The 14,232-nt window shown below is 35.2% G+C and overlaps 1 pseudogene across 1 annotated transcript in view; it reads right to left on the minus strand.

The window, feature by feature from the left end:
- The window catches only part of LOC132684263 (uncharacterized), a 219,753-nt pseudogene that overhangs the window by 108,330 nt on the left and 97,191 nt on the right, over window positions 1–14,232 (minus strand). The gene's annotated exons all lie outside the window — the stretch shown is intronic.

Below are 14,232 nucleotides of genomic sequence, written 5' to 3' on the forward strand. Positions count from 1 at the left end.
AAAATTTCCCAAATCAAAGACATTATGTAATAATAAAGAATAATAAAATGGTCAATCCACCAATAAGACATAATACTAAATGTATACACACCCAAAAACTGAATTGCAAAATATGTGATAGAAATGAAGGAGAAATAGGGGAGGAGCCAAGATGGCAGAACAGCATGGAAATGTTTTGTGTGTCTTGAGTCCATGAAATATAGCCAGAGCAACACTAAACCATCCTACACACCTAGAAAACTGATTGGAGGATTCACACAACAATCTGTACAACCTGAACCACAGAATTCAGCAAGTACATGGCCTGGAGAGGTGAATTTGGGGAGCGAGAAGCCACGGAGGGCAGGGAACCGCTTTTGCGGGTGGAGAGAGGATGGAGACTGGGTAGGCGGGGAGAATATGGGAAAAGCACCCCTCCCCAAAAGCAGCTGGAGAGAAAGTGGAAAATTGGAAACAGCTGCAGGGACTAGACTAAAAAGGGAGAAAGGAGAAAGGAGAGGGTTTAAATTCCATTAAGACTGCGAACAAGCGGAGTGCAAAGGTTGCAACTCCACAGCTCCATACCTGGTGGTACTCTGGTGGGAAGGGTGAATCCCCAGGAATAGAGTGGGGTCCAGGAGGTTCTCGGGCCACACGGGGAAAAGTGGTTCCACTGCTGGAAGGACATTTGGTAGAGACTGTTGATGCCCCCTGGGTCCCAGCAGACCCCAATAAATGGCCACATTCGCTGGTGCTGGAACAAGGTCGTTAAGGGTGAAGCCTGGTGCCAGATGTGTGTTGTGATTTTCCATTATCCCTCAAATGCTGCTGCTACACTATCTTGTGAAAGTTTTCTGGGACAGGCTGGCACCTGGCCACAGTCTCAGGGCACCGGCAGCAGCAGGGTCCAGCAAGCATTCCTAAGTGCAGCTGACATTCAGCCATTGCTCAGTGGCAGCCATTTCTGCCCACAGAGGGGCAGAAAGAGTCAAAGCCGCAGTCCTTCAGAAGTAAGGGGCCATGGAAAACAGTCGCACCTGAGACAAAACTCAGGAGAGAGGTACAGCCTGGGGCTTGGTCACAGACAGTGAAAAATGCAGGGGGATGAAAGCTGAAGACAGAGGACAGGTGCACGATTGCTGATCCGGGAGAACAGCCTTCCGATACTACAGACTGGGTAGCTGGGTGACGCCATTTTCATCACTCCCGCTCTTATTTGTCGGGAGACTCTTATTTGTCGGGAGATTTTTGATGACTGATTCAATTTCTTCGCTGGTTATGGGTCTGTTCATGCGCATACGCACCTAAGAGCGCCACATCAATCCACTCCAGTAGGCTAGCAGCGCCATCTAGTGGACAACAAAGCTGTTACACTGAGCCCCGCCCAACTGGGCCAACTTTGGTCTTCAAGAACACAAGTCTCACTGCCGGCTTAGTTTATGGACTATAAAGCTCTACATAGACTGACATTTAGGGGAAAACGAAGTAATTTCAGTCCTACTTCAATCTGTTAGCAGATTCATCTATTCAATTTTCTTTTTTTTTCTTTTTTTCCTTTTCTCTTTTACACTTCTTTTCTTTTTCTTGAATACAGAAAGAGAAAAAATTCATTTTTATTTTCAATTGTTATTAAAAATATTTTTCTTTAATTTTTATTACTATACTTTTTACTTCTGTGTAAATTTTTTCAAATTCTATTTACTTCCATCATTTTATTTTAGTCTACTTCAGTGTATTCACCTTTTCAAGTTTTCAAACAATTTCCTTTTTTTCTTTGTTTTTCTTTTTTCTCTTTTCCATTTCTTTTCTTTTTCTTGAATGCAGAAAGAGAAAAACTTCATTTTTACTTTCAATTTCTATTAAAATATTTTTATTTAAATTTTTTACTATATTTTTTGCTTTTATGTAAATTTTTTCAAATTATATTTTACTTCCACCATTATTACTTTAGTCTACTACAGTGTATTCACTTTTTCAAATTTTCAAACAATTTCCTTTTTTTCTTTCTCTTTTTATCTTTTTTCTCTTTTTCATTTCTTTTTTCTTAAATACAGAAAAAGAGAAAAATTCATATTTATTTTTAATTTTTATTGCAAATAGTTTTCTTTAATTTTTTCCTACTATATTCTTTACTTTTTTCTATATTTTTTCAAATTCTTTTTGAAAAAAAGAATTTTATCCCCATCATCTCAATTTAGTCTACTTCAGTGTATTCATTTTTTCAAATTCTCAAATGATTTCCTTTTTTTCTCCCTCCCCCCTTTTGTTTCTCTAATCTGTCAAACCACTTTCAACACCCAGACCAAAACACACCTAGGATCTAGCATCATCTATTTGATTTGTGTGTGTGTGTTTAATTTTTAATTTTAATATATTTTTAATTTTAATTTTTTTATTTTCAATTTTTCTACTCATTAATTCCTTTTCTCCCTTCAAAATGACAAAATGAAGGAATTCACCCGAAAATAAAGAGCACAAAGAAACGACAGCCAGGGATTTAACCAACACAGATACAAGCAAGATGTCTGAAGCAGAATTTAGAATCACGATAATAAGAATACTAGCTGGAATCGAAAGTAGATTAGAATCCTTTTCTGCAGAGATAAGAGAAGTAAAAAATAGCCAGAAAGAAATTAAAAATGCTATAACTGAGCTGCAATCACAGATGGATGCAGCGGCAGCAAGGATGGATGAGGCACAACAGAGAATCAGCAATTTAGAGGACAAACTTATAGAGAATAATGAAGCAGAAAAAAAGAGAGAGACTAAGGCAAAAGAGCACGATTTAAGAATTAGAGAAATCAGTGACTCATTAAAAAGGAACAACATCAGAATCATAGGGGTCCCAGAAGAGGAAGAGAGAAAAATAGGGGTAGAAATGTTATATGTGCTCACATAGCAACTCTACAAGCATCATACTGGCAATAAATTCATCTTTCAGTACTCACTCTAAACATCAATGGACTCAATGCTCCAATCAAAAGACATAGGGTAATAGAATGGATAAGAAAACAAGATGCATCTATATGCTGTTTACAAGAGACCCACTTTAGACCCAAAGACACCCTCAGATTGAAAATAAGGGGATGGAGAACCATCTATCATGCTAATGGTCAACAAAAGAAAGCTGGAGTAGCCATACTTATATCAGACAATCTAGACTTTAAAATAAAGACTGTATCAAGAGATGCAGAAAGGCATTATATCATAGTCAAGGGGTCTATCCACCAAGAAGACCTAACAATTGTAAACATTTATGCGCCACATGTAAAGCACCCAAATATATAAATCAATTAATCACAAACATAAAGAAAGTCATCGATAGTAATACCATGATAGTAGGAGACTTCAACACCCAACTCATAGCAATGGACAGATCATCTTATCAAAAAACCAACAAGGAAACAATGGCTTTGAATGGCACACTAGACCAGAATGACTTAACAAATAAATTCGGAACATTTCATCCTAAAGCAGCAGAATATACATTCTTCTCCAGTGCATATGGAACATTCTCCAGAATAGACCACATACTGGGACAGAAATCAGCCCTAAGTAAGTACAAAAAGATCAAGACCATACCATGCATATTTTCAGACTACAACACTATGAAACTCGAAATCAACCACAAGAAAAAAATGGAAAGGTAACAAATACTTGGAGACTGAAGAACATCCTACTAAAGAATGTTAGTTAAACATGTCTTCCTAAAGAAGGAAGAAAGATCTCAGATACCAACCTAAACTTACACCTTAAGGAGCTGGGAAAAGAACAGTAAATAAAACCCCAAACCAGCAGAAGACGGGAAATAATAAAGATTAGAGCAGAAATTAATGCTATCAAAACCAAAAAAAAAAACAAAAAAACAAAAAAAACCCAAAAAACAGTAGTACAGATCAATGAAACCAGAAGCTGGTTCTTTGAAAGAATTAACAAAATTGATAAACCACTAGGCAGTTTGATCAAAAAGAAAAAGGAAAGGACCAAAATAAATGAAATCAAGAATGAAAGAGGAGCGATCACAACCAACACAATAGAAATAAAAACAATAATAAGAGAATATTGTGAGTAATTATATGCCAATAAGATGGGTAATCTGGAAGAAATGGACAAATTTCTAGAAACATATACACTACCAAAACTGAAACAGGAAGAAATAGAAAATTTGAACAGACCTATAACCAGTAAGGAAATCAAATTAGTAATCAAAAATCTGCCAAAAAACAAGAGTCCTGGGCCAGATGGCTTTCCAGGGGAATTCTACCAAACATTTAAGGAAGAGTTAACACTTATTTTCTTGAAACTGTTCCAAAAAATAGAAATGGAAGGAAAACTTCCAAACTCTTTCTATGAAGCCATAATTACCTTGATTCCGAAACCAGAGACCACATTAAAAAGGAGAACTATAGACCAATTCCCCTGATGAACATGGATGCAAAAGTTCTCAACAAGATATTAACCAACTGGATCCAACAATACATTAAAAAAAATTATTCACCATGACCAAGCAGGACTTGTACCTGGGATGCAGGGCTGGTTCAATATCCACAAACAATTAACATGATTCATCACATCAATAAAAGAAAGGACAAGAACCATATGATCCTCTCAATAGATGCAGAGAAAGCATTTGGCAAAATACAGCATCCTTTCTTGATAAAAACCCTCAAGAAAGTAGGGATAGAAGGAGCATACCTCGAGATCATAAAAGCCATATATGAATGACCCAATGCTAATATCATCCTCAATGGGGAAAAACTGACAGCTTTCCCCCTAAGGTCAGGAACAAGACAGGGATGTCCACTCTCACCACTGTTATTCAACATAGTATTGGAAGTCTTAGCCCCTGCAATCAGACAACACAAAGAAATAAAAGGCATCCAAATCGGCCAGGAGGAGGTCAAACTTTCACTCTTCGCAGATGACATGATACTCTATATGGAAAACCCAAAAGATTCCACCAAAAACTGCTAGAACTGATTCATGAATTCACCAAAGTTGGATATAAAATCAATGCACAGAAATCGGTTGCATTCCTATACACCAACAATGAAGCGACAGAAAGAGAAATCAAGGAATCGATCCCATTTACAGTTGCACAAAAAACCATAAAATACCTAGGAATAAATCTAACCAAAGAGCAGAAAAATCTATACACTGAAAACTATAGAAAGCTTATGAAAGAAATTGAAGAAGACGCAAAACAATGGAAAAAGAGTCCATGCTCCTGGATAGGAAGAATAAATATTGTTAAAATGTTGATACTACCCAAAGCAATTTACATATTCAATGCAATCCCTATCAAAGTAACACCAGCATTCTTCACAGAGCTAGAACAAATAATCCTAAAATTTGTATGGAACCAGAAAAGACCCCAGATAGCCAAAGTGGTCTTGAAAAAGAAAACCAAAGTAGGAGGTATCACAATCCCAGACTTCAAGCTATACTACAAAGTGGTAATCATCAAGACAGTATGGTACTGGCACAAGAACAGACACTCATATCAATGGAACAGAACAGAGAACGCAGAAATGGACCCACAAACGTATGGCCAACTAATCTTTGAAAAAGTAGGAAAGAATATCCAATGGAATAAAGACAGTCTCTTTAGCAAGTGGTGCTGGGAAAACTGGACAATGACATGTAGAAGAATGAACCTGGACCACTTTCTTACACCATACACAAAAATAAACTCAAAATGGATGAAAGAACTCAATGTAAGACAGGAAGCCATTAAAATCCTCAAGGAGAAAGTAGACAAAAACCTCTTTGATCTTGCCCGCAGCAACTTCTTACTCAACACGTCTCCAGAGGCAAGAGAAACAAAAGCACAAACGAACTACTGGGACCTCATCAAAACAAAATCCTCTGCAGAGTGAAGGAAACGATCAGCAAAACTAAAAGGCAACCAACAGACTGAGAAAAGATATTTGCAAATGACGTATCAGATAAAGGGTTAGTATCCAAAATCTACAAAGAACTTACCAAACTCAACACCCAAAAAACAAATAATCCAGTGAAGAAATGGGCAAAAGACATGAATAGACACTTCTCCAAAGAAGACATCCAGATGGCCAACCGACACATGAAAAAATGCTCAACATCACTCATCATCAGGGAAATACAAACCAAAACCACAATGAGATACCACTTTACACTTGTCAGAATGGCTAACATGAACAACTCAGGCAACAACAGATGTTGGTGAGGATGGGGAGAAAGAGGATCTCTTTCGCATTGTTGGTGGGAATGCAGCCACTCTGGAAAACAGTATGGAGGCTCTTTAAAAAACTAAAAACAGAACTACCCTACGACCCAGCAATTGCACTACTAGGTATTTATCCATGGGATACAGGTGTGCTGTTTCGAAGGGACACATGCACCCCCATGTTTATAGCAACACTATCAACAATATCCAAAGTATGGAAAGAACCTAAATGTCCATTGATGGATGAATGGATAAAGAAGATGTGGTATATATATATATATATATATATATATGCACAATGGAGTATTACTTGGCAATCAAAAAGAATGAAATCTTGCCATTTGCAACTACATGGATGGAACTGGAGGGTATTATGCTAAGTGAAATTAGTCAGTCAGAGAAAGACAAAAATCATATGACTTCACTCATATGAGGACTTTAAGAGACAAAACATGAACATAAGGGAAGGGAAGCAAAAAGAATATAAAAACAGGGAGGGGGACAAAACAGAAGAGACTCATAAATATGGAGAACAAACTGAGGGTTACTGGAGGGGTTGTGGCGCTAAGTGGGTAAGGGCACTAAGGAATCTACTCCTGAAATCACTGTTGCACTATATGCTAACTAATTTGGATGTAAATTTTAAAAAAACAAAAAATTAAATTAAAAAAAGAAATGAAGGAGAATAGACAAATTCACAGTTACAGTTGGAGATGTCATCACTCTTTCACCAACAAATAACAGAACAACTAGACAGAAAGCCATCAAAGACATAGAAGAACTCAACAACACCATCAACCCAGAATATCTAGTTGACACTTAATATAATGCTCCACTCAACATCAGAATACACATTCTCATCAAGTGCTAAAAAAACATAGGCCAACATAGATTACATCTTGGGCTATAAAACAAACCTCAAAAATTTCAAAGAATTGAAATCAAACATGTTCTCTGGCCACAAAGGAGTCAACTGACAAATCAATAACAGAGATTATAGGAAAATCTCTAAACCCATGGAAACTAAACAAGACACTTCTCTATGTAATTTATGGGTCAAAGAGAAAGTACCAAGGAAAAATAAAAAGAATTAAACTGAATGAAAATAAAAATCCAACATCCAAAATTTGGGGACACAGATAAACAGTGCTCAGAGACAGATTTTTGGCACAAAATATATTAGAAAAGATAAAAGATAATCTAAGATCATCTAAAAGATAGTCTAAGCTCCCACACCAAGAATTTAGAATAAGAAGAGCAAAATAAACCCAAATTAGATAGAATGAGGAAAATAATAAGGATAACAGCAGAAAACAATGAAATTGAAAACAGAAAACAAAGAAAATATTATTGAACTAAAGAACTGATTCTTAGCATAGATCAATAAAGTTGACAACAAAAGACTGACAAATAAGAGAAAAGACAAGATTACCAATATCAGAAATGAAACAGGATGTTACTATACATCCTGATGACATCCAAAATATAGTAAGGAACAACTGCAAACAACTGCATAACATAAATTTGGTAACTTAGACAAAATGGGCTAATTTCTTTCTTTCTTTTTTTAGTTTTTTAAATGTTTGTTTATTTATTTTGAGAGAGAGAAAGAGAGAAAGCATGTTTGCATGTGCGGGAGGGACAGAGAGAGATAAGGGAGAGAATCCCAAGCAGGCTCCACTCTGTCAGTGCAGAGCCTCATGTGGGGCTCAACCTCAGAAACCACAAGATCATGACCGGAGCAGAAATCAAGAGTCGGTCACTTAACTGACTGAGCCATCCAGTTGCCCAAATTTCTTTCTCAAAAGAAATACAAACAACCAGAAGCCATTCATATGAAATAGAAAACGTGTATAGCCCTATAACTAAGAAAAAATATATATAATTTAACTTCTCTGCAAAGAGAAATCTCTATGCTCAGATGGTTTCACTGAATAATTCTACCAAATATTTAAGGAAGAATTAACACTGATTCTATAATTTCTTCCAGAAAATAGAAAAAGGGATACTTTCAAATGTATTTTATGAAGATGATATTATCCTGATACCAAAGCCAGGTAAAACAGTACAGAACAAAAAACAGAAAGAAAAAGAATACTATAGACTAATATCACTTAGCAATAAATATGCAAAAATCCTTTACAAAATAATAGCAAATCGAATCCAGCAATGTAAATAAAACAATTATGTAACATGACCAAGTAGGGTTTATTGCAGGATTCAAGGTTGACTCAACATTACACAAAAAAAATCAATTGATGTGATTCTCCAGATTTAGAAAATAAAAAAGAAAATTTCTGGGGCACCAGGGTGGCTCATTTGGGTGAGCATCTAACTCATGATTTCAGCTCAGGTCATGATCTCATATCATAGTTTGTGGGATCGAGTCCCATTTCAGGCTCCACGCTGACAGCCTAGAGCCTGCTTGGGATTCTCTCTTCCTCTCCAACTGCTCCTCCCCTGCTTTCTCTCTTTCTCTCAAAGCAAATAAATAAATAAATAAACATTATAAAAAGAATAATTGAGGTTGTTTGGTACTAGTTGAAAGATACATGTATAAATCAGTGGGAAAAAAATGAAGAACCCAGAAACAGACCCATACAAATATGCCCACCTGATTTTTGAGACGAAAAAGCAATTCAACAAATAAGGATAGCCTTTCAACAAATGGTAGGCAATAAAATGGATCTTGACATAAATCTCATATCTTATGCAAAAATTAACTAAAACTTGATCACAGACTTAAATGTAAAACATAAAACTATCTTTTTTTTTAATTTTTTTTTTACGTTTATTTTTGAGGCAGAGAGATACAGAGCATGAACGGGGGAGGGTCAGAGAGAGAGGGAGACACAGAATCGGAAGCAGGCTCCAGGCTCTGAGCCATCAGCCCAGAGCCCGACGCGGGGCTCAAACTAATGGACCGCGAGATCGTGACCTGAGCCGAAGTCGGATGCTCAACTGACTGAGCCACCCAGGCGCCCCTTACATAAAACTATCTTTAAAAAACTTTTAGAAAATAGCACCTTAATTAATAAGCTCTAAAAACTGTAATCAATTCAGATGGAAATGTTTAAATAAACTGGTATATTCATATCATGGAATAGTATGAACTACTGCTACATGCAAGAACTTGGGTGAATCTCTGGAGAACGATATTGAGTGAAGAAAGCCCATCCATAATGGTATATATACTCTTTGATTTCTTATGTAACATTCTTGAAATGACAAAATGATAGAAATGGAGAACATATTAGTGTTGCCTGGGGTTAAGGAGGGGGTAGGCATGGAAGGAAAGTGTGGTTATTAATAGGGAACATTAGGGATCCTTGTGATGATGAAAATGTTCTATATCTTGACTCCATCAATGCCAATATTCTGGTTGTGATATTGTACTATAATTTTCCAAGATGTTGCCATTATGGGAAACTAGGTACAGATACATGTGGTCTTTCTATGTTATTTTTAAAATTGCATGTGAATCCAAAATTATCTAAAAAGAAAAAAAGGACCAAAAGGTAAAAAAAACAAAACAAAAACAAAACCAACAAAAAAAATCTATTGAGTAAATGAATGTTTGTTGAACTGCAATGTAAGTAACCTCTTATTAAAAAAAATACAGAACTGACTTTATTCATTCAACTTTCATTTAATAAACATTACTTAGGGGAAAAAAGAGAGAAAGAGAGACATCTGGGAGCCTTGATTGTTGGAGAAGCCCTGGACCCCATCAGGCAGCAAATCTAAATGGGGATTGATAGTCACCAGTTTAAAGCTGCCACGTTAAAGTGATTTTTGGATGTGGACTCTCTCCATTCTGGAGGGTATGCAGGTGATTTTGGAATGGGCTGCACTCCAAAGGCCTGGAGGGCCTAGTTGCCCAAGGCATGGAACAGGGCAATTGTGAAGAGAGGCTAGGTCACACACACACACACACACACACACACGCACACACACACACACAATTTAATGAAAGAAAGTAAAGCAATATTAACAAAGTGAACAGTTTCAGTAACCAAAGGGAAAATATTGAAAAGAAAATACAATATAACTGAAACCTCAGAAGAAAAGAATGAATAGAAAAAAGAACAAAACTGAAAAAAGTAGTGACCAAACATTTTCAAAATTTGATGTAAACTAGATCCACATATCCAGAAGACTTAATGAACCTAAGCAGGATAAACACAAAGAAAACTGGAAATCAATGATAAAAATAAAATCTTAACAGAATCCAAAGGACAAAGAAAAGTATATTACATATAAAAGAAAATATAAAAAAAACTGTATATATCTTGTTAAAAACCATGCAAGACAGAAGACAAGGAAACATTTTAAAAATATCGAGGGAAAATAAAAACAAACCAAAAAAAAAAAAAAAATAGAAGCACATACCTGAAATGGATATGACATAAATGGAGAAGACATAAAGACATTAAAAAAAAAAAAGTAAGCTGAAAGTATTCATCACTACAGATCTAACCTACAAGCAATGGTAAGGGAAGTCATTCAGGTATCAGGTAAATGACAGCAAATGAAAATGTGAACCTACACAATGGAATAGACTGCAAGTCATTGTACATATGTGATAAAAATATAGTTTCTGCCATTTAAAAAATATCTAATATATATCCATATAGGTTAAAATAAACACAATAGAAATGTATTTGGTATTTTTTTACATGTGACAATTGTACAAAGCAATAGAACATAATGAAATACAAGTATATTGTTGTAAGGGCCTACCATTATACATCAAGTGGTAAATAATTTTTGAAAGTAGACTGTGATAAAATAATAATAAATATTGTAAATCCTGGAATAACAATTATTTTTTAGGAAGTATAACTAGTAAAGCAATTTCAGAGACAAAATGAAATATAAAAATTCTTAATTAACCAAGGAGAAGTCTGAAAAGAGGAAAAGGGAATAAAGAATAAATGACATGAACAGAAAACATCATTCTCATAGATTAAAAACCATATGGCAAATTACATTAAATATAAATTCTCTAAATATTCATATTAAAAGATAAGAATTTTCAGACTTGGAAAAAAGCAAGACACAACTATGTGCTATCTACAATAAACATACTTTAACTACAAAGAACAAGATATATGTTTTTTAAAAGAATAAAAATATATACTAGGATAGCACTAACCAAAAACCTTTGAATGGCTATATTAATTTTACACAAAGTAGATTCCAGACAAAGTAGACTAGTATAATAAGGTGATCAATTACTATAATAAAATACAATAATGTGATAAATTTTTCAAGAAAACACAAAACCATTTTAACTGTATATGCACCTAATAACAAAGCTTCAAAATACATGAAGCATAAATTGATATAACTGAAAGGAGAAATAGACACACCAATACATATAGTTGGCGATTTCAATACTCCTCTACCAATAATTGATAAGATAGGTGACAGAATAGTAATAGGTGACTAGAGACAAGGCTTAACAACTATCAAATAATTTAAAATGACATTTCTAACAACTTCAGTCAATAATTGAAGAATATACATTTTTTCAAGTGTACATAGAACATTTAACAAGACAAAATATTCTGACCCCAAACCAAGGCTTGGTAAATGTAAAATGATTGCAGATATACAGAGTATATTTTCTAATCAAAATGGAATTAATTTAGAATACAAAATGACACCTGGGATTCACTCATTTAGAAATTTAACAATGCAATTCTATTATCCTTGAGTCAAAGGAATTAGAAAGTATTTTTAAGTGAATGTAAACATTAATATGTGTAAGGGAAAACAAAGCAGTGCTTATAAAAGTATAACTTTAAGTACTTACATGAGAAAAGAGGTAGGTCTAAAGTTTAACGGAACACAATAGAAAACTCAGAAATGGACCCACAAATGTATGACCAACTAGTCTTTGACAAAGCAGGAAAGAATATCCAATGGAAAAAGGACAGTATCTTCAGCAAAAGGCACTGGGAAAACTGGACAGGTGACATACAGAAGAATGAACCTGGACCACTTTCTTCTGACATACACAAAAATAAACTCAAAATGGATGAAAGACCTCAGTATAAGACAGGAAACCATCAAAATCCTAGAGGAGAAAACAGGTAACAACCACTTTGACCTTGGCCACAGCAATTTCTTACTAAACATGTCTCTGGAGGCAAGGAAAACAAAAGCAAAAATGAACTACTGGGACCTCATCAAGATAAAAATCTTCTGCACAGTGAAGGAAACAATGAACAAAACTAAAAGGCAACCAAGGAATGGGAGAAAATATTTGCAAATGACATATTAGATAAAGGATTAGTTTTCAACATCTACAAGGAACTTAAACTCAACACCCAAAAAACAAATACTCCAGTGAAGAAATGGGAAAAAAACATGAACAGATACTTTTACAAAGAAGACATCCAGATGGCTAGCAGACACATGAAAAGATGCCCAACATCACTGATCATCAGGGAAATACAAATCAAAACTGCAATGAGATACCACCTCATACCTATCAGAATGGCTTATATTAACAATTCAGGAAAAAACAGATGTTGGTGAGGATGCAGAGAAAGGGGAACCCTCTTGCACTGCTGGTGGGAATGCAAACTGGTGCATCCAATCTGAAAAACAGTATGGAGGTTCCTCAAAAAATTAAAAATAGAGCTACTTATGACCCAGCAATTGCACTACTAGGCATTTATCCAAAAGATACAAAAATGTTGATTTGAAGGGGCACATGCACCCCAATGTTTATAGCAGTGAGAACAACAATAGCCAAATTATGGAAAGAGGCCAAATGTCCATCAACCGATGAATGGATAAAAAAGATGTGGTGTGTGTGTGTTTACACACACACACACACACACACACACACACACACACACGATGGAATACTATTCTGTGATCAAAAAGAATGAAATCTTGCCACCTGCAATGATGTGGATGGAACTAGAATGTATTATGCTAAGTGAAATAAGTCAGTCAGAGAAAGATAAACGTCATATGATTTTAGTCATATGTGGAATTTAAGAAACAAAACATATGAACATAGGGGAAGGGAAGGAAAAATAAGGTAAAAACAGAGAGGGAGGAAAACCATAAGAGATTCTTAAATACAGAGAACAAACTGAAGGTTGCTGGAGGGAAAGTGGGTGGAGGGATGGACTAAATGGGTGATGGGCATTAAGGAGGGCGCTTGTTGGGATGAGCACTGGGTATTATATGTAAGTGATGAATCACTAAATTCTACTCCTGAAACCATTATTACACTATATGTTAACTAACATGGATTTGAATAAAATAAAAAAAATAACTAAATAAATAAGAAACTTAAAAAAAGAAGAGCAAGTTGACCTGAAGTATTGGAAAAAGTAAGAGACTGAAATCAGTGAAATAAACAATAAACAATAGAGACAATCAATAAAATGAAAAGTTGGTTTTTAAAAGGTCAATAAAATTAACCTCTAGTTAAACTGAGCAAGAATATAGCTTTGACACAAATTAATAAGCGGATATTATGATTAATTTTTCAAATATAGTTGATAGTTTATGAAATAGGAAGACACCCTGGATGGCACAATATATTATAATATATCAAAACTGAATCAAGAAGTGATGAAAACTTAAATAGCTTTATATCAATTTTAAAAATTATATTAATAAATAAAAACTTTCCTCAAAGAAAATTCTAGGCTAAGATGGTTTCACTGGTGAATTACCTTCAACATTTAAATAATTCTAAACAAACTTTTTTTATTTATTAAAAAAACATTTTTAATGTTTGATTTATTTCTGAGAGAGAGAGAGAGACAGAGTACACGTGGGAGAGTAGCAGAGACAGAGGGACACACAGAATCACAGCAGCTTCCAGGCTCTGAGCTGTCGGCACAGAGACTGAAGCAGGGCTCAAACTCATGAACCATGAGGTCAATGACCTGAGCCAAAGTTGGATGCTTAACAAGCTGAGCCACCCAGGTGCCCCTACACAAACTCTTCAAGAAAGTAGACAGGAGGGAATGTTTCTTAACTCACTTTATTAAGCCAAAATTACTCTG

Source organism: Panthera onca, chromosome C2 (assembly GCF_046562875.1).
Source record: "Panthera onca isolate mPanOnc1 chromosome C2, mPanOnc1 haplotype 2, whole genome shotgun sequence".
Classification (NCBI taxonomy): Eukaryota; Metazoa; Chordata; class Mammalia; order Carnivora; family Felidae; genus Panthera; species Panthera onca.